Raw genomic sequence first — 26,803 nt, 5'->3', positions numbered from 1 at the left:
AAAATGCTTTAGCAGCTGAGGAAATCCTCTTTATTGACGGTTATCCCTCAACCTAATGGTCCCTTTCAGCATTTACACATCGACTATGTCGATATGCTGCAGATCTGTAATGGATGAAGATATATGATAGTTGTAGTATGTCTCTTTTCAAGGTGGATTGAAGCTGGTCCATGTACACATCCAGATTCCACCTGCGCAGTGAAATTCTTAGTACACTAAGTGTTTCCTAGATGGGGAATATGTGAAGTATTAAGATCAGATAATGGCCCCCATTTTGTAAACAAAGTCTTTGAGTAGTAAATAAGTTTGTTGCTTAGTATAAAGCACAAGTTCTCTAAGGCTTATCACCCACAGCGAATGGGATCTGTGAGAGACTCAACAGCAGGAAAGGATAGCTAAATTGAACCTTACATTGAAGAAAGGATACATTGCCTGCCCCTTGCTTTATATGCATTGAGGAATCAGCCAGGCTCTGGCCACCATCTTACGCCCCACGAAATACTGACAGGGAGGTGAATGAGGACACCCCTCCATCAAGAACTAGAAGTGATGCCCAGACAACAGCGCAATTGTTAGGAAATGAGCCACATGCCTACTTAACATGTATGGCTACAAGTATCTCTGTCATTTCAGAACAACTCAAGCGGACGGGGGGTCAGGCTCAGAACACAGATGAGGCCCATACAGCAACCAGACAAAAAGAATTACTACTGCCTAGACTTTTTCCCGGTGATCAGGTGTTAATCAGGAACTTTGTTTGCAAGTGGCATGAACCGCTCTTTCATGGCCCTTTCATTGTGGAAGATGTCACAACTTGGGCAGTAAAACTCTTGGGTAGACATGCTTGGATATTCCTAAGCGATATGAAAGTGTACACCGGAGAGTCCCCCTTAGCCCCACCCCAGTCGGAAGCAAGCATTACAGAAGAAGTTCAGCACGTGCAGACGAGATCGATGAGGAGGAAGAAGGATGCTGAGACTGTCCAATAGACAGATAAGAAGTACATTGGATATGTGGTTTTATGGAGACACTCTTTATAAGCTACTAAATAAGGAGTGAAAGAAAAAGCTACTTCTTCTTGAGCAACAGGAACTTGTTGACATTGGACTGAGACACGTTTAAAGTCTTAATCGAGAAGGGAAAGATGCCAGATTTGGAATTCCTTTTCGAAGACTGGAAGAGGGAACAGTTCCCTGATTCCTTTCTCACTGAGCTTCTTTTTGGAGGCACCCATAGTAGTGCCTGATGGCCACGTTCGCCGGATCATTCTTACTGTTTTTCTCTTCATTCTTCGTGCATACCCTGTGCTTGTGGGGAGAACTGGTAGCGTTCACCTGTTCCTGCAGGATCCTAAAAATGGTCCAATCATGAGGAGATTACTTGCAGCCATAATAGAGCAAGTTCTCCAGCTTCCTGAGTACAATTTGGAAAACACAAATGCCCCTATCTGAGGACAATGTTAATACACTAGTCAGAATAGTCTTTTATTTCCTGGTTGAAGACCATCCTTTCTGGAGAGATCCAAGAAATCTAGTGGCGCTTAATCAATTGCTAAGAGACATTAACGAGGAAGTTTGTTTTTTTTCCGAAGCAATGCCGCAAGCATCCGCAATGAGATTTTTGAGGGAAGACATTCAAAACTTACTGTCCTTGGTTTTCTATTACTTACTGGAAGCACATCCTCATTTCATTTGGCGAAAGGACGACTCCTTTCTGTATATTCGGAATCCTGTTAATCATCCTGCAATTGGCCAGCTGCTTGAAGAGCTTGTGGAGCAGATTGAGATGCTACCAGAGTATTTTATAATGTTGCCTGAATAAAGTTTGATTTTTCCTTCCTTAAAAAAGATTAAGAATGGGCAACATTGATAGCACCAGTAACTTGGCTAATAATGAGAGGCCACCATGATGAGCAAAAAGCTACTGCTGTGTAAAGTGGGCCTATTGGTATATCATTTATACCTGCATCTTGTTTATTGTGATTCTTCTCTCACTTACAGCACATAGTGTCTATTATGGGGACTCAAATAGAGCAAGGGTCCCGTGTATCTTCTGATGCAGCAGGAGCGTACAGATGTGCAACTACGAGACAACCAAGGCCTTATGTAATTGTTCCTACACTAGTAGCACATGTAAAGACACCGAGTTCACTCACAAATGTTCCTATGATTCCCCCAGTGAGAAGGAAATATGATGAAATACTTCATAGGATGATTAAGAAAGCTAATGAGACAAGAGAAGTGTTAGGGAGGATGATCATGAGTTCAATGATTACCTGGATAGTACAGCGCATTTCGAAAACAACATGTGGTATCAGCACATGAAAGAAGTGGGAAGGAGGAATGCTATTTATGTGCGGGGAAGTCTATGATGTTCATAGCTATTGAAATAGATGTCCTGCCAGCACATTGTCTATCACACATTGCATACTGCCGAACAAGAGGTCAGCTCATGGGCCTAACAGTCTATATAAAATGGGAAACAGAATGGACGGATCCAGATGAAGATGACTATGTTCAAGACACAAAGACAAGACTAAAGGCACATACAAAAAAAATCACGTGATCAGATACGAACAGCCTGGAGTAAAAGGAGCTGGTATCAGAAGCAAAGTAAACAGAATACTTGAGAGTCCAGAAAAATCTGCAGAAAAAATTAAATTTGAAGATGGAAGGAAAGAGAACAAATGCAGATCTGGGGTTCAGTACTTTCACCAGATGGTTGGGAAGAAGGTTTGGTAATCTGCAGAGATTGGGTAATAGTTGGTCATTACAAGCCAACTGTTGAAAATGCAGAAAAACGGTGTAAACCATTATGGTCAAAACTATTGACATGGGTCGAAGACAAAGGAGGGCTTTGCAGATAGTGCCTCTGGAAAGTGCAAAGCTGTGTTTCAGAAATAATGACACGAGAAAAGTTGGGGAGAACCATAATTGTGGTCACATTTTTGAGGCACCAGGAATGAGCATTGGAACAGCAGTGATAATGGATCACTACTGGGCTTGTGAATTCAGAGCTTATATGAAGCTGCCCAAGGATTGGGGAGGACTATGTTCTATAGTAAATGTTCATGTTTACGATATTCTTCATGCTAAGGATCCAAACAGCAGCAAATACTAAGTGTTACAAATAACCAGATGGGAGCTGTTTCAGACAATCAACACTGCCATAAAGGGATTCAATGCTATCAGGGAAGAGCTGACAGCCATGTGACTGATGACTCTTCAGAATAGATAAGTCCTGGCCATGATTACAGCCATGGATGGAGGTGTTTGTGCCAAAATTGGAGAATCATGTTGCACATTTATACCTTTGCATGATGACGAGAATGGTACCTTGACAGAGGCCATAGAGATGCTGACGAAGCTACACGTCCAGATGATAGATGAAGTGGAAGATATGGCTGATGACAGTTGATTTGGATCACTGTTTTCATGGGTTCCACAATGGATGGTAGACATGTTCAAGTTCCTTGGAGCCCTGATAGTGATGCTGTTGCTTGGATTCTGTGTAATCAGATTGGCTATCTCACAATGCAAGAAGACTGCAAAGAAAGCTATAGGAATGAAGATCATGATTAATGTCGAATCAGGATGGAAATCTAGAGAGCTAACAAATGAAGAAATTAGAGATTATGTGAAAGTCAGCATCCATTCACCTGAGGGAACAAAATTCCTGTACCCAAAGAACCATAAGAAGTATGTGGAGAAATGGATCTCCTGCATTCTGAGTGGACTATGCATGCTTATGACCTGTAATAAAGATGAGCATGTGAAATCAGCTGGATGCCTTAAAGGAGTAATAAAGACATGTGCCCCGAAAAAGCATTTCTTCAGAAAAGGATGTCTAAAATGTGAAGGATGATGAGTGAGTGGTAGATGAATCGCCCAGTGGGGGGGAGTGTAGAGAAGGAGCCAAGTACCCACACCTCAAGCATCGCGCCCATGTTACCTATATTCTGGGAACCAGAATGGGAAATATGTGCAGTACCAGTGAAAATACCGATACCAAGGAGAATCCTGGAAGCGAGGTTCCCATTAAGAAAGCCATACCTGCATACGCGACAATATGATGGCCATTTGAATGCAATCCCAGAAGAACCAGGAAAAGTGAGCAAAAGGGGAGATTGTAATGTCACACGAAGCAAGACTGATGCACCCAGAAGAGATGCAGAGACAAGAGAACATAGATATTCTATAGGCGTCAAGAAAGTATCAAAGACCAGTAACATTTCAGAATCGAGATGAAGAAGGTTATGTTACAAAAATGATGAAGATATCAAGTCATTTTACATGTGTACCGACGCAAAGAAACACAAGTAGACAAAGTATTCTTAAGGCTAGCGATGTAGTGAATAGATTGCGGCATGCGCCAACATATATATAAGTGAGTGAACTATGGATGATTCCATTACACATTTTAGCAGAGCTGGACCACAAAAGGAAGGCTTTTCCAGTGTGTCGCAGATGAAAAGCAATTGAATTACAGAAGTGAATCAAAGAAGGGTGAGTCTGGACCAGCCCCAAGAAGCCAAGGCTGCTCTGGGCCGGAATCATCAGACGGTACTTACAAACGTGTGAAAGAACAAACTCCTGTTCAGAAGACAGGCACGAAAACAATGAAGACGTCAGATGTTCATTAAATAATAGTATTTTAAATGCACCAAAGCTCAACACCATGGTCTTCAGTCATGTGGAAGGCTGAAAATTGACAATCGTGATGTGCTACACCTACGCAAGGAGATAGAGTATGCTATACTCCCTTTTATTCTCAGGCATGAAGAACAAATTCAAGGCCAATCTTCAAAGGGCTAATTGACTGGCAGACAGCAGTGTGATTATGGATAGTATACTAATTGGTGGGAAGCTATGGTCAAGACCAACCACCAGCACCTGCAGGCCAGGCTCAATGCTACTGGTGTATGTGGAAAAGTACTGACAGATGTAAGGGTGCCAACCAATTACAGAGGGCCATGTGGTAAAGAGCCCTATAGTTTGTGTAACCAATGGGACATTGTGTATTTGATGACATTCATAGTGACCTGTTTGAGGGGAGGGCTTAGCTGCCCCACCTGATACTAGAGGCCCTATCACTCTCTTAGACAAGTATAGAACTTATACTTGGATGTTCCCTTAGACCCAATCACTTTCTCCAATAGGTTTTTGAAGTTTGCCACGCAGGATGATGTCAGCAATGAGGAGTTTTTGCTATATAAGATGCTTTTCTATAAGATTGAGAGAGAGCGAGAAGATCGAATGAATTGTCAATGTTTGTTGTAACTCCCTATTTTAGACAATTGCAAATAAAATATCTGTGATTTGCCAACTTCTTGAGTTACTTTGATTATTGATGTTTGAGTATCTTCTACATCCCCATCCATCTCAAATTATTTATACCCCGTCTTAAAGGGTTGGGTCGATAACCCTGGTTCAACCAAGCTATTCCCAGCTCTTGGATTCTGTTCTGCCCTCTTGGGGAGACCCTCCTAGAATAGTGGGAACATATTATTCACTGCCTCACCCACCTGCCTGAGTTGTTACAGCCCCTGCAAGAGACCCTGTTTTTCGCTCTACCGCACGATCGCGTGTGTCTACACCAAAAGTACTTTTGAGCGCTAGGCTCCACTCTTCTTATGGACTGGACTGCCTCTTAGTTAAGGTCTGACAAGTGAAGAACTGCCTAAAGTATATTCACACTGTTTGCTCCATTTCCTTACAGGTTGTGGACCGTTACTGTGTCAGTCTAGAAAAGTAGACACCCCTCGAACAGAAGGCAATGCAGGATAATTGGTTGGCCGAAGACCAACCGCCTCATTTAAAGTATAAAGAATATATGCCCATTACTTATTACGTAGCTATTAGTTCAACTAGAGTGCGGCCATTTTAAGGTGACCAGAATCGCCATTTTGTTTTCTCTATGTTTCTCTTTAACAATGCCACTTTGCCTCATGTAAAACTGCTTTGCTGTAGAATAGTATTCCACTTCAATGGTCCAAGGTTATTAAAGACATGTTGAAACATTGTGCAAGGAGCCAGACAGAAAAGCCTGTTTTCCTCCTTCACATATCCTTGGAAGCAGGGAGCAAGGCATTCTTATCAGTACACGGATGCCAGTGAGTCTCCTTAAAAGAATAGAAATGCACGAAACTAATATTAAAGGGTTTGAATTATGTTCTTCTTAACGGCCCCCCTTTTGAGCGCTGTGAACCCCCAGAGAGCAAGCTGACCTCTAGAGCGTGAATCGAAACCAGGAGATAGTAAGGCCTGGAATGTGCCAGTCCCCCTACGCACAGCTTGTCCATGAAAACAGAAGCGCTGTGTTCACACAAATAAAGAATATTGTCTGTGAATTCGAGATTGCAAACTGTTACTAAATATGGTGATCTAAAGTGCCATATTCGTCACCATGGTCAATCATCGCCTCCACTTCAAAGGGAATGAATTAGTGGCGGCATCAAATGTGTCAAACGTGTCATTACTGATTGTAAGATGCTCATTTTGTATATATGTAACTGATGTACGATTTTCGCTCTGTTGCGTCCCCCGAGGTCTGTTAGACACACATCGCGGGGCGTGCGACCATTTGACCAACTGGTTCTATTTGTTTTTGCAATAAACCCTAGATTTTGGGAATACAACCTCGTGTCTGGCGTATCAGTTTGTGTGTGGTGATTGTGCCTTGTTTCCACATTCGAGGGTCCCTCAGGGGCCCCTTCAAGATGGCGCCCGAATAGAGACCCTCCCCCACTTGTTCCATCGTGTACTGTGCAAATTGATGAAGGCGGCAAGAACGGCGAGGACGGGAGCGATCGAGCCGGGATCAAGAGGTGTCCGGGGCACCCTGCGAAAGTGATGAGACTCCTTTGCAGATCTGCACACAGCTGATCCCTGCTTGACGTGCCTGGCCAGCGAACAAGGTGGGGAGGGTCCAGAAGCGAGGCAGTGCCGAGATACGCAGATATGACGTCATTGGTTGCGTCAGTATACGGACGAATTGTGTCTTGAAAAGACAAATTGGGCCTCATTACGACCCAGGCGCTGGACCATGGTGCTATTAGCACCATGGTCCATGCCGGTCTCCGGCATGGTGGATGGCGGAATTACCACCCCCATCACAAGGTTGGCGGGGGCGGTAATTCCCCATTCACCATTTGCCCTTCCCCATTCCCATTTTGCCCCATAGGGCATAATGGGGATGGGGAAGGCGCTAATTACGGCACCGTAAATTACGGTTGCCGTAATTAGCTCCAAGGTCCCTTAGCGGGTTGGATTTTAACACCTGCAAAAAGCAGGCGTTAAAGCCTCCAACCCACTAAGGGACCTTGTAATCAGGCGCTAATGGTTTAACGGCGCCGACGCTCTTTACGGCGCCGTTAAACTTTTAGCACCAGGGTCGTAATGAGGCCCATTGACTAATCAGGTGAGTCGTGCCCCGATTTGTAAATAATCCTGAAATTGGTAGAGAGTTGATTTTGCAAAATCAAATGCCCAGAGTAAGTTTGATTAGCCAAGGGTAAGGTTAAAACATGCCTGGGGTATTGTCCACCTTAGCAGGTTTTTTCCGCTGTGGCCAATAATCTTTGGAAACTGGCCAGGTTGCGCCTCTGGGGGGAACGCCGGCTTATGATATGTATGTGAAGTATGGTGTGGGAGCGATAATGTTTTGTGAAATTTGGCATAAGCAAACCAGAAAGCAGGAAGACCTTCAATGGCCAAGGAATGGTAGTTTTGAGATGGATCGGATAGATAACCTGGAAAAGGTTTTGATAAGTAAAAAAGCACGTCCTGCGGTAGGTGATATCCTTAGCGATTGGAGGAGGGAAGCAATGCTCCGATTTAGAAGTAGAGAGAAACATGCGTGCAGGCATAAGCCAAAAGCAGAGATAGCGGAGGAAAAAGAGGAGGAGGAGTGGAGCAATAGTTTGAAAAAGGCAAATAGACGCGACCAGTTGAATATTGAAAAAATATATCCACATTACATTCATCAGATGAATTAATAAACAAAATACTAACCGAGACAAAACAAGGCCCGAGAAGTGAAACTAAGAAGATGACGTCAGTAGCCGCCACCCAACCCCCTCCTATTGCTCAGCCTGCCCCAACTCCAATACAGTCACAGGCAGCATTAGTAATGGTACCGACCTCTAGTCAGCCAGCCCTGAGTGTTTCGCAACCATCACAGCCCCAGCAGATCTCTCCTGTGCCCACTGCTCCTTCCACACCTTCCGCTCAAGGGGGTATTTCTGTTCCGACTGCGCCCCCCATAAGCGAATTAGAACAAAGCGAGTGTGTGAGAGTGACCCGCAGCGCGATCAGCAATGAGTGAAAGCGTGAGCTGCAAGAGCAGGCGGAAATATATATAGACGTGAATGATGGGATGGCCATGTTAGCGTCAATACATGACTTCAGGAAGAGCAACGAAAAACAGGTATTGTTGGAATGCATGGGGAATATTTGTCGGCGCAATAAAAAACGTTAGTTGGGAAGTTACCACCTCAGCGATTGTTGGATTTCAATGCATTGGCCTGTTGTAGAGGGAGAGATGAGGAAATAGAAGAGCATGTGAAGTGACTGTTTGAATTAAAGAATGAACTTGATGAAGAGTATTCTGAAATACTTGCCACACCGGGGTACAGGAGGAAAGACATTGAGAGGGGTAGACAGCAGTGATTCTTGTCACCAGCAGTGCAAATTAGTGCAGAACTAAAAGTATGTATACGAGAGGCACTAAAATGGATTTCAGATCCTAGTACTCCCACAATGGAAATACATGGAATATTTGATGAATACACTCTATCAATGAAAAGGAGAGCGTTACAGACAATGGTTGAATATTTGATAAACAAAGATATAAGCGAGAGAAAGGTCATCCCTCCTGAGCTGCTGCCGGTATATAAGAGGGCAATGGAACGGGGAACAGGAGAGACAGCTTTATCCCTTGATTTGGGAATATTGTTGCATATGAGAGAGGGGGGAGGAACAGTGAGTATGGCATTCCCTATGAGAGAAGTACCCCCAACCTTTGTACCGAAGGTAGAGACTCCCGGGGTAGGCAATGCGCCGCCTCAGGTAATTCCAGCACATTACACAGCCCAATATGTGCATGTTCCCTTCTCTAGACAGGAAGTGAATAATATAAAACAGACGATCCCTGATATACGGAAAAATCCATCAGGTTTTTATAAAGAAGTAGAGTCTTTATTGCAATCCTCGGTGTTCGCTATGAGTGATATAGATCTAATATTCCCCGTGATTCTGCCAGCGGATATATGGAAATGAATAAGGAAGGTAGATGATGAGACGGCCTATGGCGTCAGTGAAACAAACAGAAGGGATGGTATTGGGGCACACTTTAATTCTAATGGTGCCACATGCCATAGATGTTCTACTCAATAGAATGCAGATGCAACACCTCACCTCTGCTAGAATGACTAGATATGAAATTGTATTGTTTGCCCCCACATCCAAATCATGAGGTGTAGCACTTTGAATCCAGCAGAATTAATGCCAATGCCCGGGGAAAACATTGATGAGACTGAATCACCTCCCCATGATTGCTTAATGGTTACTGAGGAAGAAACAAAACAGAGAATTGATCTACACGATACGCCACTAAAAGAACCAGATGGAGAACTATTTTGTGATGGTTCTTGCTTTAAATTACCTGACGGCACTTCAACCGCCGCATATGCTATCACCACGTTCATATGTGCATTCAGCAAATGGGTGGAAGCGTATCCATTGAAAGAATGCACAGCCATGAGCACGGCGAAAGTAATGCTAAAAGAGTATTTCTCTCGCTTCGGTCTGCCCCGTGTCATATGGTCGGACAATGGTCTGCATTTTGTAGGAGCAGTAATACTGCAGATTTGTGCAGGTCTCCAAATCGATAAGCGATTCCATTGCTCCAGGCATCCCATGCGTGCCGGAATTATTGAACGTCATAACGGCATCCTGAAATCCAAAATAAGTAAGATTTGTGCAGGCAGCAAGCTAAGTTGGGTAGATGCATTGCCAATAGTGTTACTGTGTATGCGAACATCAGTGCAAGCCAGAACTGGGCTATCCCCATACAAAATCATAATGGGAAGACCGGCAAATGTGTGATGTGCACGCCAGCCGAAAAGAATGAGAGAGGTAGAATACCCTGTACTCAGCATTTATTGTAATTTGTTAGTAAAAAATCTGTGTTTGATTCATCAGCAGGTGCAGGAGGCATTACCGGTGAGGTACACTGGCCCAGAACATGCATTGGAGCCAGGAACCTGGGTGCTGATTGGAAATTATGAGCGGAAAACATCGCTGGCACCCAGGTGGCATGGGCCCAATCAAATCCTTTTGACCACGTAGACAGCGATACGCGTGGATGGGCGGAAAGCGTGGATTCACGCCACGCACGCCAAGAAAGTCCCACCGCCATTTGACACTTCGACTGATCGGGATAAAGACCAGAAAGAGACAGCAGCGGCTCCAGAAACGAAGAATGCAATTGCCAGTTCACTGCCACAAAAACTGCCTGATCCTGAAACAAAGCCTGATGAGATTGCCATAAGAGAGGAAGGGCAAAGGGCACCCCAAAGTTGTCCAGCAGATCCTGCATCACTGCTGGCCGATATCAAGCGTATACCTCTGTGGCGCCCACCATCTTCTGTTGCGCCGCAGCCTGCATCGTCACCTGGGCACTCATGATCCTCTACCATTGTGCCCCAGGCTGACTCCAAGCTTGAGACCGGAAGTGCACTCGCACTATTTGTCGACCACACGATACCGGGAGCAAATCGGTATAACATGCGGAGCAGAAAAAAGGAGTGATCACATCTTCAGCTTTTTGTGATTTTATTGCCTCTGTTTCCTATTCGCGGATGAAGTAGGAACCAGAGGCCTAGAGGAGAATGGCGTGAGAGTTGTGCAAGCTAGACAACTCAACAAACGCAACTCCTCGGTGCTAAATCCATGTGTCCGGAACCCGAGTGAACAAGCGGGGCACACATGGTACAAAGGCAACTGCTCTGAAACTCTAGAGCAATGTGCAAATGCACAGGAATCTTACCAAACAAATAAGCAATCCAGGCTGAAACGAGAACTGGCATGGAAGAACTGTAGAAATTTATCAAACTCTCTGACATCCCAACAAGCGCATCGGCAGGAGATATTCACGACGAACACGGCGAGAGCAGAACGACGAGGGAAGATGCCGGAGCCAGCCAACGTCTCCTTCCGCACTAATGCTGATAACGAGTTAAACGCAGTACATAGAAAGGTGAAAAAGGGACATGGTCAAAAGAATTGTATATTGGGTTTAACGATAATAATGTGTACAATGAGTATATTAGCCCCAATATTGACCATATCAGTATTATGGTACCTAGAACAAATGCACCCCCTTGAGGTACTGTTGCCTATTGTGAACATTTCCACGACGGAAAGCCCAGTCCATGGGATTTCCTATACCTTGTCCCCAATGGAAGAGAGACATAGGGAAGGATATGGGAACAACACATTACTATTGATAATGAACATGACACACTCAATACTAAGAAAGAACAACTGTTGGGTCTGTGCACACCTGCCGCAGCATGGTCGTAAGGGAATAGGATGGTATGTACAGCCCCTGCCATTGACTTCTGCATGTTATGCTTCTCTGAGTGCCTTATATTATGGGAAATGGAACGAAAGTGAAACTGGTCAACTAGACAAAACAAACATGAATGAATTCGAGGAAGTTATTATGAAACCGGTGGGTTGCTCCATATTCCATAAAAGACGATTAATTACACCAGCAATAAAGCCACAGGATAGATTGTCTGTACCTTATAAATCTTCTGTGATCATGTTCCACATGAACCCAGAAGGGAATAAGGATGCAGAACCCCCTTCATATACAGTGAATTATAACCCTCAGTCTGTCCCATTCTGTTTAAAGAAAAAGGGTTCTTTCCAGGTAGAAATGAAAAATGTGGTTGCGCTTATTCCTTCATGCGCCAAGTTATAATAAAGAAAAGAAACTCCACTCAATTGGAATATAATGATTGAGGTTTAATAGTTAATTAGGATGAGTGCCCTTTGTGATAACACGTGTTTCGACGGACTACGCCGTCTTTCTCAAATCAGGGCTATTGAATGCAAAAGGAGGGGCTACAGCTGAGTCTAGAGGGATCAGACTCGCTAGCAGGACCAGGCATCCCTTACCGCCCCATCCACCCCCTATCCCTACCCCCCAGCAGCCAGCCTGTGTCATCCACCATGCGGATGCCCTGCTTACCTGCGCACTCATCAATGCATGCTCTCTGGGAGCTCAGCAAATTGAGGTCCATGACCTCATCACTGACCACCATCTCAACCTACTCCCACTAACAGAATCCTGGCTTCATAGCGCCTCAGGAACTTTGCTAGCCTCGCCATTACCGCTAACTACTCAACCTATAGAGCAGATCATACTACTGCTATGGGGTGCGGAGTCACCCTCATTGCAAAATCCTCTTTCCACATTCACACCTGCCCCCCCCCCACACCGTACCAGGGATACGAAACCTTGCTATTAAAGCTTAAGACCAACCCACAGACCACCTACAATACCCTCCTCATCTATCGCCAACCCAATCTTAACCTCTCCCCTGAATCTGACATTCCCTTACTCATTACACGTTCCTCAAACCAGCCACTAAGTGTATAATTCTAGGAGAACTCAATATAGGATATAATGACCCCACTGACCACAAACCCACATCACTGGCCAAAGCTCTCCTTGAAATGAACATCACACAACTTGTAACCGCAGCAACTCATTCTAAAGGTTGAAAACTTGACTGGATTTTGACCGCTAACTCTTCCATAGGCATTGCACACATCAGCCCAATGCCATGGTCTGATCACTATCTGGTGGAATTCACACTTCTCCTCACAAATCTCTCGCCTAGCCTAACTCCAGTGTGCAAACCAGATCCTGGCCAGAAGTACCAGAAGACTCGCTCACAAAACACTCAAGCCTAATCTATTACTGTCCCTGGTAGCCTCCTCACGGACTCTAAGTGTCCTGCCGCCCTCACAGCACACTACCACCACAGCCTCCACCTGATGCTAGAACAGCACACACCACTTAAAAGGAAAACCATGAAACCCTTAAAGACCACTAACATCTGGTTCACAGACAAGTTGGCCACTCTCAGCAGAAAGAAAACAGGCATTGAACATCTCAAAGGAAGCATCCCACCCCGACAAATGCCTCCAACCTGGTCAAAGCCACAAAAACCTATAAGGAAGCTATCATTTCCACCAAAGTCCACTCTTATGACAACAGAATCGCCAACGCCAGTTCCAATACCAAGGAGCTATTCTACATTTTGTGAGAACTGGAAAACTTGTGTGCACCCATAGTGCAGACGGTTCCTGATAAAGTGTGGTGTACCACAATTCAAACTGCCCTCTCTGCCAAAATAGATCTGTTATGCATTAAAATCATGAGCAAGAAAGCCATGCTAGCCACTAAATACAGCCGCTGAGCCGCACATTCTGGCCACCCCCATCACCTCGGTATCTGAGATGCCCCCCATTTCGCCTTCCAATCTGTCACCCAGGAATCTGTCCTGAACACAATCCAGGCTCTCAGACCCTTCAATTGCAAGAGCGATTCCTGCCCCGGCCACATTATAAGAGCCTGTGCACCTAGCTTTACCCCTGTCATCACAGACTTTATCAATGCCTCCTTTAGGTCCTGCACTCTCCCCACCAGCATAAAAGCAGCTTGTGTTACCCCTCTTCTGAAAAAACCCACACTGGACCCCACAGTACCCACCAACTATAGACCTGTTACAACTGTACCATTGCTGCTCAGAATACTAGATTGCGTTGCTAACCTCCAAGTGTAACAATCCCTGGAGCAATGCTCGCTCCTTGGTGCTAGGCAAGCAGGCTTCTGACCGAAAGACAGCACGGAAACAGCTCTCCTAGACCTGAAATTGCAGCTTGACCTCATCAGAGACTCAGGCAACCTAGCCATCCTCCTCTTCTTGGATCTGTCGGCTGCATTTGGACTAGTGGACATCTGCTCCGTCATAACCTCTCTTCCCTGTTCCACTTTTCTACAGAGGGTGTCTCTTGGATTAAATCCTTCCTCACTGACAGTACCTCTAGAGTGTTCATTGATTACCACTCAGCTGGACCTCTCCCTTTCTCCCTGGGTGTCCCACAAGGCTCCTGCCTATCCCCTATGCTCTATAACAGTTACAACAAACCACTCTTTGACATCCTCGATACTCTTGGCATCACGCAGACCAACTTTGCGGATGATACACAAACTGTCATCCCCATCTCTGGCAACCACATCAATTAAACTGATATCATCAACACATTGTTCAGCACCATCCAAAACTGGTGTTCAGTTTTGTCTCAATGTTGAGAAGACAGAGTTACTTATGGTCACCTCACCAAACCGCCTCAAAGCACTTGACTCTGCCTATTCTTCCTTCCTTATCAATGGCTCCTCCATCACTGTTCTCAAACATGCCAAAACATTTGGGGTTTAAGTTGACATGGAGTAATCTATGTCCAGGCACATTAATGCCCTTGCCTCCTCTCCTGCCCACACTCCCAAGCGATCTCACTAAGTAGACAGTTATTGACCCCCAATAACTGCTTGACCCTCACCAGAGCTGTGATACTGAGTAAACTGGAATACTGCAACATACTCTTTAAGGGCATGTCAGCATCCTATTTTGCCAATTTACAAATACTGCAAAATAAAGCCCTGCGTGCAGCCCTGGGCCTCCACAGGTCTGACCACATCTCTGTTACTCGCTGTGAGATCCACTGGCTGCCGATAAAAGCCAAAATTGACTTTAAAGCTTTGACTATTGCACATTGGTCCATCCACAAAGAAGCACCCCAGTACTTTGACAATTGCATTGTAAGAAACCATTGCAGACCTCTACGCTCCTCTGACAACTTGCCCTTGTGGTCCCTCGGTTTGAGTGCCCCGGGGCTGGCGGTGTAAGCTTCAACACTACAGCCCCCTTTCTCTGAAGCTCACTCCCCTCATACATCAGAAATGAACCGTCTTACCCTGCCTTTAAAACACTACTGAAAACCTGGTTATTTGGCAGATATGACTAATATCTAACTGTGTCCAAGAGACTTCTTCAATATTCCTATCACCCTCATTGTCTAATGTTCTTATGCTATGTCTACTATGGTACAAACAGTGTGATACCCGTGGGTCTGGGCATTACACAAATAGAAAAATAAAATAAAATAAAATAGATAAATAATTTGTATTCCATAATATAATCATATTCCTGCAGAAGGACAGAGAATCTTTTTAATCTTGGAGCTACGTGTGTCATGCAGCTAGCTGACAAAATCTGAAGTAGAGGTTTGTGATTCATCCTGAAAACAAACAACGCCCCATATGCACTGTCTGAAGTGTCGCACAGCCCAAACACAAGCTAGTGCTTCTCTCTACATGACCGATTAGTTAATCTCTGCCTCCTTAAGTGCCAGGGACGCAAAAGCAATTGTGACCTTTTTTGGGATGGACCCCCAGGTATGCCAGAGAGACACTGGAAGGGCCCAACACCATCCCCCAGGATACACAGAGGACTCAGTCAATGGCAAGTTCAAACTACGGTTTATTACAGGCAAAACAACAGGGATCAGCACAGGAACAGGAATAATCCTTGCACATCTCACTCTTCCTTGGCTCACAGGCCGGTTTTATTTCCAGATGTCGTCAGCATGACATCACAACTTGAGCATGACGTCACAACTTCTCCAGAAAACCTATCGGACCAAGTGATTGGGTATTGAGTATTCTACCACCTATAGGGGACATTATAGATGCTATTCTACTGGCCCTCGCATGTCAGGTGGCTGGCATGGTCCATCCCCAAGTCACTAACTATGACATTGTTGCAGTATTGTGGACTTAGCATTGGTCCTCACCCGTTGCAACCCCTAGAGTACTAAACTGTGATTGGCTAGAGTTGACCAGGCCTGGGATCTGCAAAGATTCTCCGCTCGCTGTGTACCTCTTCAAGGTAATGAGAAAACTATGGCCCTCATTACGATGCCGGCGCTAAACCAATGGCGCTATTAGCACCATGGTTGGTGCCGGTATCGTAACGTGTCCGCCATGGTGAAATGGAGAAATACTGCCCCATTCCAAGGTTGGCGGGGCGGTATTTCCCCATTTCCCCATGGCCCTTCCCCATTCCCATTCCCATTTTTGCCCCATAGGCAATAATGGGAATGGCGAAGGCGCTAAGTACGGTACCGCAAATTGCGGTACCATACTTACCGGGAAGGTCCCTTTGCGGGTCCCTACTTTAACGGCTGGTCTAGACCAGCCGTTAAGGTCGGGTCCCGCAAAGGGACCCGCAGCCTTTTATGGCACTGTTAACCACTTAGCGCCTGGATCGTAATGAGGACCTATGTGTCTGATTTGTCATGTGTGTGTACCATCTTAGTTTATGAGAGTGCTCTCCTGATCGGCTCAACACTTGTGGCATATTGTTGCATACTTGTCGCTGTCTGTGGTTGGCGGCCTGGGAGCAGCTCTCCTTTCCCACCCCTGATCACTGTCCATTGTCTGCTTCGGCCGTGTCACATGTTCAGAGACCATGAATCTGAGCTGTGCATCTCTGAATTATGAAGATTTATTAGTATTTTCTGCAGCTGGTCCCCTTGTCATCTGGGGATTGTAATGTCATCCGTATCTCTTGACCTTAGCTGCAGGTCCTGTCTCACACATCTTGCTTTCGTTCCACCCTGAATCAGCTTGGCTATTCTCTTGTTCAGAGGCCTGAGGCCTGCTGTAATTTTCCCAAACCTTATTATGTGGTTTCTAGGCACACTTGGCTCTGTCAGGTCCCATAGGAGCTCCTGCAGTTCCATAGGGTTATTTGCATGTAAGCATCTGCAGCCCTGCTCAGGATCTCTTGTCTTATGTGGTTTCTGCGTTGCTGTGTTTGGCTGATGGCAAAATAAAAAAGCAATAACAATATGTATATGTATCTGTCCTATAACTATAGAACTGTACGCTCATGTTCTTCATGTATTCAAGTGTCTGTTTATGTCCCAAAGTGCAGATGGCACGTGTGCTTCATGTCTAACTCTGCTATGTCATGGTGTCTCTAACGACGTCAGCAACATGGCTTCTTGGTGTCCAGTCCATGCTGTCAATGCAGGTGTCCTAAATCGATCGTGGCCTGTGGCTCTTCATCCACACAGGGATAGTTCTGTATGTCCCTCAAGCAGTATGGCTGGCACAGGGGTTACCTCTCGACATATTTGTCAATCATGGGTCCGTTGGGAATTCGTCCGAAATAGAATGGGTGATTGCTGTGTTTTCTGGCCTTCTTCCTTGTCATGAATTTAGTACGAGGGCGAGGGATGGTAGGCTTCCCCATCCCTCTTAAGTCCCCCCTCTGGTCGACCTGTCAACCACATCCTTATATGACAGTCCTTTTGCTCTTGGCTGGCATATCTTCATTATTCATCTGAGGTGTCCATAGTAGTATGTGTGGTCATCGAACAACCAGTTCACGTAACAGCATACTCCTTTGAGGTTGCACCAAACCCACTTCCCTTCATAGTACTTTGCATCAAATGGGTTGTCCAACTTCATTGAGCTAGTTGGGAACAGTTTGCATTGTGCAATTCTTTCTCTTACCTTGTCCCTTTCTGCCACAATCTTGTCCTTTGCTCCTCCTATGTTTACATCCTTCAGGATCTGCATTCTGATGGCTTCTTCTGCTGTTTTCTTGCACCTGGCCATGTAGATTTTTATCCCACACATCGATGTTGCTGCCAACAAAAGGGCTCCTATTATCACCTTTAGCCCATCTGACAGCCATGATGACATCCATGACCATATGTACGCTATCCAGCTCTGGTCCTTTCCTGTCCCCCTTGCTTCATCTTCCATCTTGACATGCATCCATGCCAGTTGTGCCACTGAATCTGATAGGGTTCTGTTATCTTCATCGTTGGCAGGTATGAATGTGCAACATGAACTCCCTATCTTTGCACAAAACTCCTCCTTCCATGGCTTTGAGGAGGTCCAGAACATAATTATTCTGGAGTGCCACCAACCTTATTGCTCGGAGCTCTTCCTTTATTGTGTTAAATCCATTCACTGTGGAATTAATAGTGACCATCAGCTCCCAGCGCATAGTCTGTAACCACTTCATGTTTGTGTACGTCTATACAGATGGTATTATTGATGAAAAAACATTTTTTCCCTGCTGAACAGCCTGCGTTCTGCTGGAACTTTATCTAGTGCTGTTTCAGATGCTCCTGAGAAGTAATTTCCTCCTCTCTTTACTGTGCTCAATCCTGCTGGCTTCTCTGCCTTGGCAGTTGGTGCCACCTCAATCGATCTCTTCTTTCATTTGTTATTGTCCATTTTTGGGAACTCATCAAGCTTCACATACTTCCTGGACATGACCAACGAAGGCATGTTGATGTGTACCAATGAGCAAACTCCTCCCCAGTCGGTTGGCTGCTTCTCGTATGCTTTCGATACGCAAGCCCAATAGTGATCCATCAGTACTGCTGTTCCTGCCTTCATAGCTGTGTAATGCTTCTGCACCCAACATTCTCACCAACTTCAACATCGCCATTGTTCTGATAGCACAGTGCTGGTGTCTTCAGAGGTATTATCGGCATCAGACCTGCTTCATTTTCCAGCCATGTCAGTAGCTTTGCACTTGCGTCCCATTCGTTCAGGCACTTGTCATTTTCTTCCTGCACCTTGCTCACTGGTGACTGTGCTAGTGTCAGCACTTTGCTGCCCACCACTCTGTCCGTCCATCCATCCTTTGTGTACACTTGTCCATACACTAGTATATGTGCTCTTTCCCAGCAATCAGGCTCTCCTCCTATCTCCCTCATTCGTGTTCAGGGACATGGCAGTGCCTTCAGGGTAATACTCATTGGGCCTCAATATAACAGTGGCGGCCACGGTATGAATGGTGCCGGTAAGGCACTGGCACCGTTCATACTCGGCCTCCACATTATGAGTTCTGCTCACAGGTTCCTGACAGCCCACCAGGTTGGGCTGTCAGGAACCTATGGGGCAGAAAGGGTATCGGGAGCCCGGCATTACCGCCTCCCGCGAATGGGAAATTACCGGCCCACTCATCTCGTAATGGGCCGGTTATTACCCAATCGCTGGAGGCGGTGCCAGTTGCGAGCATGGCGGTAGACGTGCCTGCCATACAGGCACGGTTACCGCCGTGCTCGTAATGTGGCCGATTGTTTCTCCCTTGTCTGGACCATCAGTTATGTACTGTATAGCTTCTTCTAGCTGCCAATAATTGGTCATCATGTCTAATGTCTTTATGTGATTATCTTCATACAGGAACGTTGCTTTGGGCATCCATTTCAGTGTGGCTGTCTTCCCTTGAAACCGTCCTCGAGTTTGCATCATCGAGAGATACATCAGGCATTGTACTCTTGCTGCGGGTATTTCAGTTGCTATGAATGTTCTCTAGGCACTCATTGTGTAGGGGATTAAGGAGCAGACATAACAACTCTCCCTGGTGGTTTCCTTACCTACTTTGGAAATGTGTTTGTACCACGTGTTATTAGACACTCGAGCAGTGTCAGTGAGATACAAGTCTACCCCCTTCATGTCTGTGTCAACACTGCGCACACAAGAGGAAATCAAGAGGGAGCTGGATGCAATGGCTGAAGTCAAAGCGGACGTACAAAAACAATCTTGATACTCAAGCATGTTAATCTGCCAAAGCACATAGAATGGTATTGGCAGAAGTCATGCGATGTGGTCGGGGAGGTCACTTCTGTGTCATGTGCAGAGAAAGAGTTTCTTTATTACCAACCTATAAATCCAATGCACAGTTAATATTGAATGGAGGGGAGTGCAGAAGCATGGAACATTTTGAGGATGGGGAGATGAGCTGGATGGATTTGAAGAGACATACGAGAGAGCAAAGTGATGTGGGGACACCATCCTATTATTACATCTTCATCAAATAATTACAGGAGACAGCCTACATGTCTGAACTCCTTTATTCCCATAACATAACTGACTCCTCTCCATTCCATTCCTTCCCAAGTTCATCCCACCAAACGTTCTACACTCTATTCAGCTACAACACCTCCCCCTTGCTTATCATAGAAGTTCACTCTCTCCATCAGTCTGACAAGACCACCTCTACACTTCCGAATAGCACACGCCCCTCGAACTTCATTGCCAGTCACACAAGGTGGCGAATGTCCACAGTCTTTAAATGACATGAGACCAACCGGTTCTCCATTTCCCTGCATCTTATGTAATTCTTCATGCCACCATTTTTCACATGTTTCTCTTCCATCTGAATCATCTTGGAACATTGCATGAGAGAACAAAGCACCCCCAGTTACAGCCCTACCGTCCCTCATGACGGTGACCAAAGGCCTTTTAACAGCTGTCACATTGAAGGGCTCTGACTCATCACGAGAGCCCACCTTCCTTCGCCGCCTCTGCCACACCATTATACTCTCATCTACCGGCATCTGAAGTCCTTCAGCCCTCCTCTTGCGAGCTGGCCACACGTTGTTGTTCCTTCTCCTTTCATTTTCCTTTCCACCAATTGCTTCACCATTTATATGGTTATAACTTTCCTGCCGTGGACTGTGGTCCTTCAAGTGATATTCAATCCCTCTCTCAATGGGATTATGATTTTCCTTACCACATTTGATACACATTCGACCAAGAGCAGGACATCGTCGACCTTTATGTGGGAACTCAAATCCACAACTGTGACATCGTTTTTCTGGTCTCCTCATGCCTTCACCATTCCATGCCTTTTGTCTGGAAAGCATGTTTGACAAACGTGACTGTTCCTGTGAGTTAATCTTGAAGTCAACCATGGTGTTCAACTCGCTTCTTATTCCCATATTGGCTGCCTGTACCTCAACCCTTTCATATGTCACTCTTAAGAGATATTTCTGTAGTTGCGAAGATGTGCACCCTTCGATTATTAGTCTTATCGCCTCATCATCACCAAAATGTGTGAACTCACAGTATGCTGCTTTTTCCTGTAATCGTAATATAAATTGTACAATTGTTTCGTGTGGCAATCCAAATCTATAGCACTTCTTCTCCAGTCGATCTCTGCCTGTGCCATACCATGCACGTTGCCGGGTGAACAAGTTTGAACATTTGGATTGCCTCTGTCTGTTAGCTCTGACACTGGTAATGGTATTTAACTCACTTCCGTTTTCTATCTTGGCCACCTGCCTTTCAATTCTTTCATACACTCGTGCCAACTCCAGGACTTCCTTTAACGTGAGAGGCACTCTTAGAAGATATCTTCGAAGTTGTGATGACGTACACCCTTCAATGATTCTCAGCCCAATCTCCTCATCATCACTAAAGCTTACAAATTTGCAATATTCTGCCTTCCTCTTCAATCGTAATGGAAATTGGTCAATTGTTTCATGTGGACTCTGGGTGCACTGGTTAAATGCATACTGTTCATAGTCCTGATTGGGAGGGACCACCAAACGCTCACCAATCGCAGAGACCAATTGTTGATATGTCATTATCTCCTGAGCCGGAATACTTACGTATAGTTCTTTGAGGGCACCCACTGCCGATCAAACAAGGTGGCGAATGTCCAGAGTCTTTAAGGGACAGGAGACTAACAGGCTCTTCGCTCCTCCTTTCCCCATGTAGATTTCCATTTGAGTCATCCTGTGACATAGGCCTAACAGGTTTCTCATTTCTCCCTGTCTCTTCTTCCAACTCTTCCTGGAACATTGCATGAAAGAGTGAAGCATCTTCTCTCATCCCTGTTACTACACCATCCACTTTCACAACAGTCGCTATTGGCCTTTTGACAGCCATAACTGTTAACGCATCAGAGTCATGGCTGGATCCCAAAACCTTCCTTCGTTGTTTCTGCCTGCTTAGTACAAATTCACCTTCATTCACTGACATCTGATTTTCTTCCATTCTCCTCTTGCAGGTTATCCAATTCACATTGGCCTGCAACCTTCTTTCTTCCATGTCCATATCCATGTCCATGACCCCCCACCCCCATTTTCAAAATGCTTTGTGGCCATACCTCTTCTTTGGTTTGGTGTCACTGCTTTGGCAGGTCTCAGCTGGAATCAACACAGTTTTACATATCTACTAGCACTAGGTTCTATGTTCTCCTTCTGCCAGTGCAATTCCGCATCAGGAAATCTCACCATGCCACATCTCTTTCTCAGCAGCAATTGTGCCCTAGATCCTCATGTTGCCAACACTGGGGTTTCTTTCTTTGGACATGATCCAGAAATGATTTCTCTGTCCACATCTCATGCACTTCTGACCAAAAGCTGGACATCTACCTATGTGTAGGAAATCCAATCCACATCTATAGCGCTTCTTCTCCAGTCGATCCCTGCCTGTGCCATACCATGCACTTTGCCAGGTGAACTAGTTCGAACATCCGGATTGCCTGTGTCTGTTAGCTCTGACACTGTTGGTAATTAACTCACTTCCGTTTTCCATCTTGGCCACCTGCATTTCAATTCTTTCATACACTCGTGCCAACTCCAGGACTTCCTTTAACGTGAGAGGCACTCTTAGAAGATGTCTTCGAATATGTGAAGAAGTAAACCCTTCAATGATTCTCAGCCTAATTAAAGCTTGCGAATTCGCAATATTCTGCCTTCCTCTTCAATCGTAATGCAAATTGGTCAATTGTTTCGTGCAGAATCTGGGTGCACTGGTTAAATGCATACCATTCATAGTCCTGATTGGGAGGGACCACCAAACATTCACCAATCGCAGAGACCAATTGTTAATATGTCGTTCTCTCCTGAGCCGGAATGCTCATCACAACATTTTCACCTCCTTTCCTACCAAAATAATATGTCCATTTTGTTTAAGGCATCCTAGTTCCCTGATGCTTTCAAGAAGCCCTCGAATTCCTCCATCCATTCCTGCCATTGTTGCCCTTGATCTGTTGTGGCTTGTAGAATATGGAATGCAGTGGAAATGGAACTGGAATGGGGACGGAATGAAAGGAAGAGAAAGGGAGGCAGTTAATATGGAGAAATAAAGAAGGATGGATGTGTAAACTGTCTCAGGGTATTATTTAAGGTAATTAAGGTTGTATGAAGAAGGTATACAACATTTGGCGATGAGGGGAAATGACCGGAATATTGACGGCCTAAGAAGAAGACTGATGAAACACAGCCTGTGGAGGTGGCTGATACGGCAAGAAAGGAAAGACAAATAGGGAACATGAAGAGGAGGTCGTGGCTGAGACTAAAAAAAAAAGACAATGTGCAGAGGGTGCAGAGGATACCAAAAGAAATAGACGGTGAAAAGAGTGTAGCAACTCATAGCGCTGCGGTCTCACATAAAGAGTTGAACAGTGGTGTGGATGAAATGGATTGTATTGCAATATATAGTGGAAAAAGCAACAAGTGAATCGCGTTGTAAAAGCAGACGAAACTGCCGCTGTAGCATAGCTGAAGAAAGAGGCTAAAAGTGAAAGATTGGAGAACAAATACGTAAATGACCTAAGTATGAGGTCATAACCAAAGTGGTGTGGTGACAAGAAAAGTAAAGGCTTATGGGCAACTATCGCAAGGAAGGATAGCGCATGAAAAAAAGAGATGCTGCCGAAAACATAGGAGAGTTGCAACAATGACAAAAGCAGTAAGGTGCGCAGCGCGTTCACTTTGAAATACTGGCTCTATGGTAATTGTGAGTAAAGATAAACAGTAGTGATAAGCCACTTTACGCAAAGGCATTTTGTAAGGAGTGCAAAGGCTGAAACAGGACTCACAAAACAGTAAGACGCGGAGTGGCGCAACCGTCGGATGTGAACATTTAATTAATGTCATAAAGAGTAGGCTGCTCGGTAATAGTGTTAGCGGATTAAGTATATGTTCATGAAAGTATGAAATAGTTAATGAAATAAAAAACACGCAGAATAAGGCATTTTTTGTAAAATGGAGGCATTTTTTGAAATATAATCAGGAGCTATGTAACTCACTGAGGCACGAGGCACAGGACTCCAAAGCTGAACGTAGACTCACTGAATAGCGTTGGAAAGTTAGAAAAAAGGCACTAGCAACGTCAGAAAATGTGCCGCCATATTTGTTCGACCAGGAACAAGCATAAAATTGCCATGACAACACGAAGCAACGGATGTAAACGAAAACAATTTTGTTACCACTGATATCTCTCAGATGTCAGATCGTAAATATATGTGATGCCATGTGCGTGCGCAGGAGCATTTAAATGTGCACAACAAGTACTGATTAGGAAAGAGGATATGGAGAGCTGCAACAGGCCTAGTAAATCAGAGACACCAGGCATAGTAAATGAGAGACTTAGCGTGAGAAATGATAAAGTGTGTCAGCACAAACACAGAATAGAAAGATAAATAAAGGTAATAACGTACAACAGTAAAGTAACGAGGAAAGACACAGAGACACTGCATTGATGAACAATTGACGCAGAATTAACACTTTGTGACAGCATTTTCTATTCGACCTTGGGCAGCAGCGTGTATCAGAACAACATGCAAACTGGTGTGGTAAAGAGAGAAAATAACAGTTATAGTGCATATTTACCTGTTTACCAACCCATGGCACAAAAGAGCAAATAGACTATGCACGCATAATTAAGGAAGACCACAGATACAGAGCGGCTAAGGTGCACAAATAGGAAAGATGAAGGTTTCTGCATCAACCAATGCGACCGCAGTGGGAGGTAAACTGCTCACCAAATAATAAGGGGAGTGCTTTCTCACCGTAGTCTAATGAAGAAGAAATATGCAAGTGCAGCATGCGCACCATGCCCAGTGGCATAGCCGCTGCGTAACTAAGAGCGACGCAAGAAGAGTTGTTACACCTACACCGGCACCTGCACAACACAGCTGATAACGTTACAATATTTCAGCACGGGGCAACAAACAAACAAACTGTGTCCAAAACAATAGCCAAGGTGAGAAAAGACTATCTACCAGTTCAAAATGTTGTCTGACATTATAAGTGGAGATCTAGACCCAGCTCAAGACATGTGGGGAGTCCCTATATCCATGAGTTTAGTCAATTATCTGCACCGCCCAGGTTCATTCGATCTTGAGCCGCATGATAACCAGTGAGAGCACTGGCAAGAGTGGGTAAATGAGTTCGAGGAATTTCTAAGGGCATTAAGAAATTAGAATATTCCAAACAAAGTAGACGTATTTATGAGTCTGCTAGGAAAAGAAATGAAGAGTGTCATAAAGGCATTAACAACAACTGAAGAGAGAAAATTGTATCAGCTTCTTATTGCTGCGATAAGTGAACATTTAATAGTTGCTCCTAACAGAGATTATGAAAGATATGCATTTAACCAGTGCTCACAGGGGCCACAGGAGACAATTGCACAGTTTGTGTTGAGAGAACAAGAGATCGCAAACTGTGATGATGAAGAAGCAATTAGGCTGAGAATAATTGAGAGCTGCACATTGTCAGAGTTTCGGAAACATTTTCTAAGGGTGCCCCTCCCGTTGAAAGATATTCTGAAACTAGCAAGAACGTATGAAAGAATTGAGAAACAAGAGGCCAATATGGAAAACAAAGGGGAGCAGGAGACACTAGCTGGCATCAGAAATAATGTACAAAAACAGTCCCGATACTCAAGCATGCTACTCTGTCAAGGCTTATGGAATGGTTTCAGCAGAAGCAGACCGAGAAGATGTTATCAATATGGATCTAGATTTCCGCACAAAGGTTGGTGGCCGGCCATTGGTCGAATGTGTGTGGGATATGGTCAGAGAGATCACTTTTGGGTCATGTGCAAAGAGAGAGCATTTTATTGCCGACCTGTGGGTCTAATGCCCAGTCAATACTGAATGGGAGACAATGCATAGTGGGGGGAACATTCTGAGCATGGGGAGGTGAGCCGGAGAGATGTGAAGAGACTGGTGAAAGAGCAAAATGAGCAAAGTGATGTGGCCACACTGGATCAAGGACTAATTAAGTCATTGAAAGATTCCCCATGAGTTGACAGGATGTGCTCCCGTTGAGACAATGGTCAGATATTAGCTGAAGGACCATAGCCCAGGCCATAAAGGTTATAACTGCATACATATAGAAGGGATTGGTGAAGATGAAAGAGAAGTAAGAAAGAGGGACAAAGTTTGGCCAACTCGTAGGAGAGTTGAAAAACATGAAGAACATCAGATGCTAGCAGATGAGAGTATGCTAGTAGGGCAGAGGCAGCGAAGGAAGGTGGACCTTAGTGATGAGACAGAACCCCTGATTGAGACGGATGGTAAAAGGCCCGCAGTCACTGCCATGAGGAATGGTAGTGAAGTGACTGAGGATGCCTTGTTCTTTCATGCAATGTTTTAAGATGATTCAGGTGGAGAGAAGCATGTGAGGAGAGATTGAATGAAGAATTGCATGAGGAACGGGGAAATGAAGAACCTGTTGGTCTCATGTAATTTAAAGACTGTGGACATTCTCCACCTTGTTTGACTGGTGAGGGAGTTCAAGGGGCAGCCCATGTTCGGCCTCAAAGAACTATTCGTAAACTTTACGTCTGATTGAGCAGATGTATAGGTTATCCTGCTGGACAGATGGATGATGAACTTATATGATAAGCAAGGGGGGATGTTGTGGCTTGTAGTATATGGAATGCAGTGGGAATGGAACTGGAATTGAGACTGAATGAAAGGAAGAGAAAGGGAGGCAGTTAATATGGAGCAATAAAGAAGGATGGATGTGTAAACTGTCTCAGTGGATTATTTAAGGTAATTAAGGTTGCATGAAGAAGGTACACAACACTGTCCACCTGACATGGT

Source organism: Ambystoma mexicanum, chromosome 3p (genome assembly GCF_040938575.1).
Source record: "Ambystoma mexicanum isolate Mex_15411 chromosome 3p, UKY_AmexF1_1, whole genome shotgun sequence".
Classification (NCBI taxonomy): Eukaryota; Metazoa; Chordata; class Amphibia; order Caudata; family Ambystomatidae; genus Ambystoma; species Ambystoma mexicanum.
The sequence above is the reverse complement of the archived record's forward strand: the minus strand, read 5'-3'. Positions refer to the sequence as shown.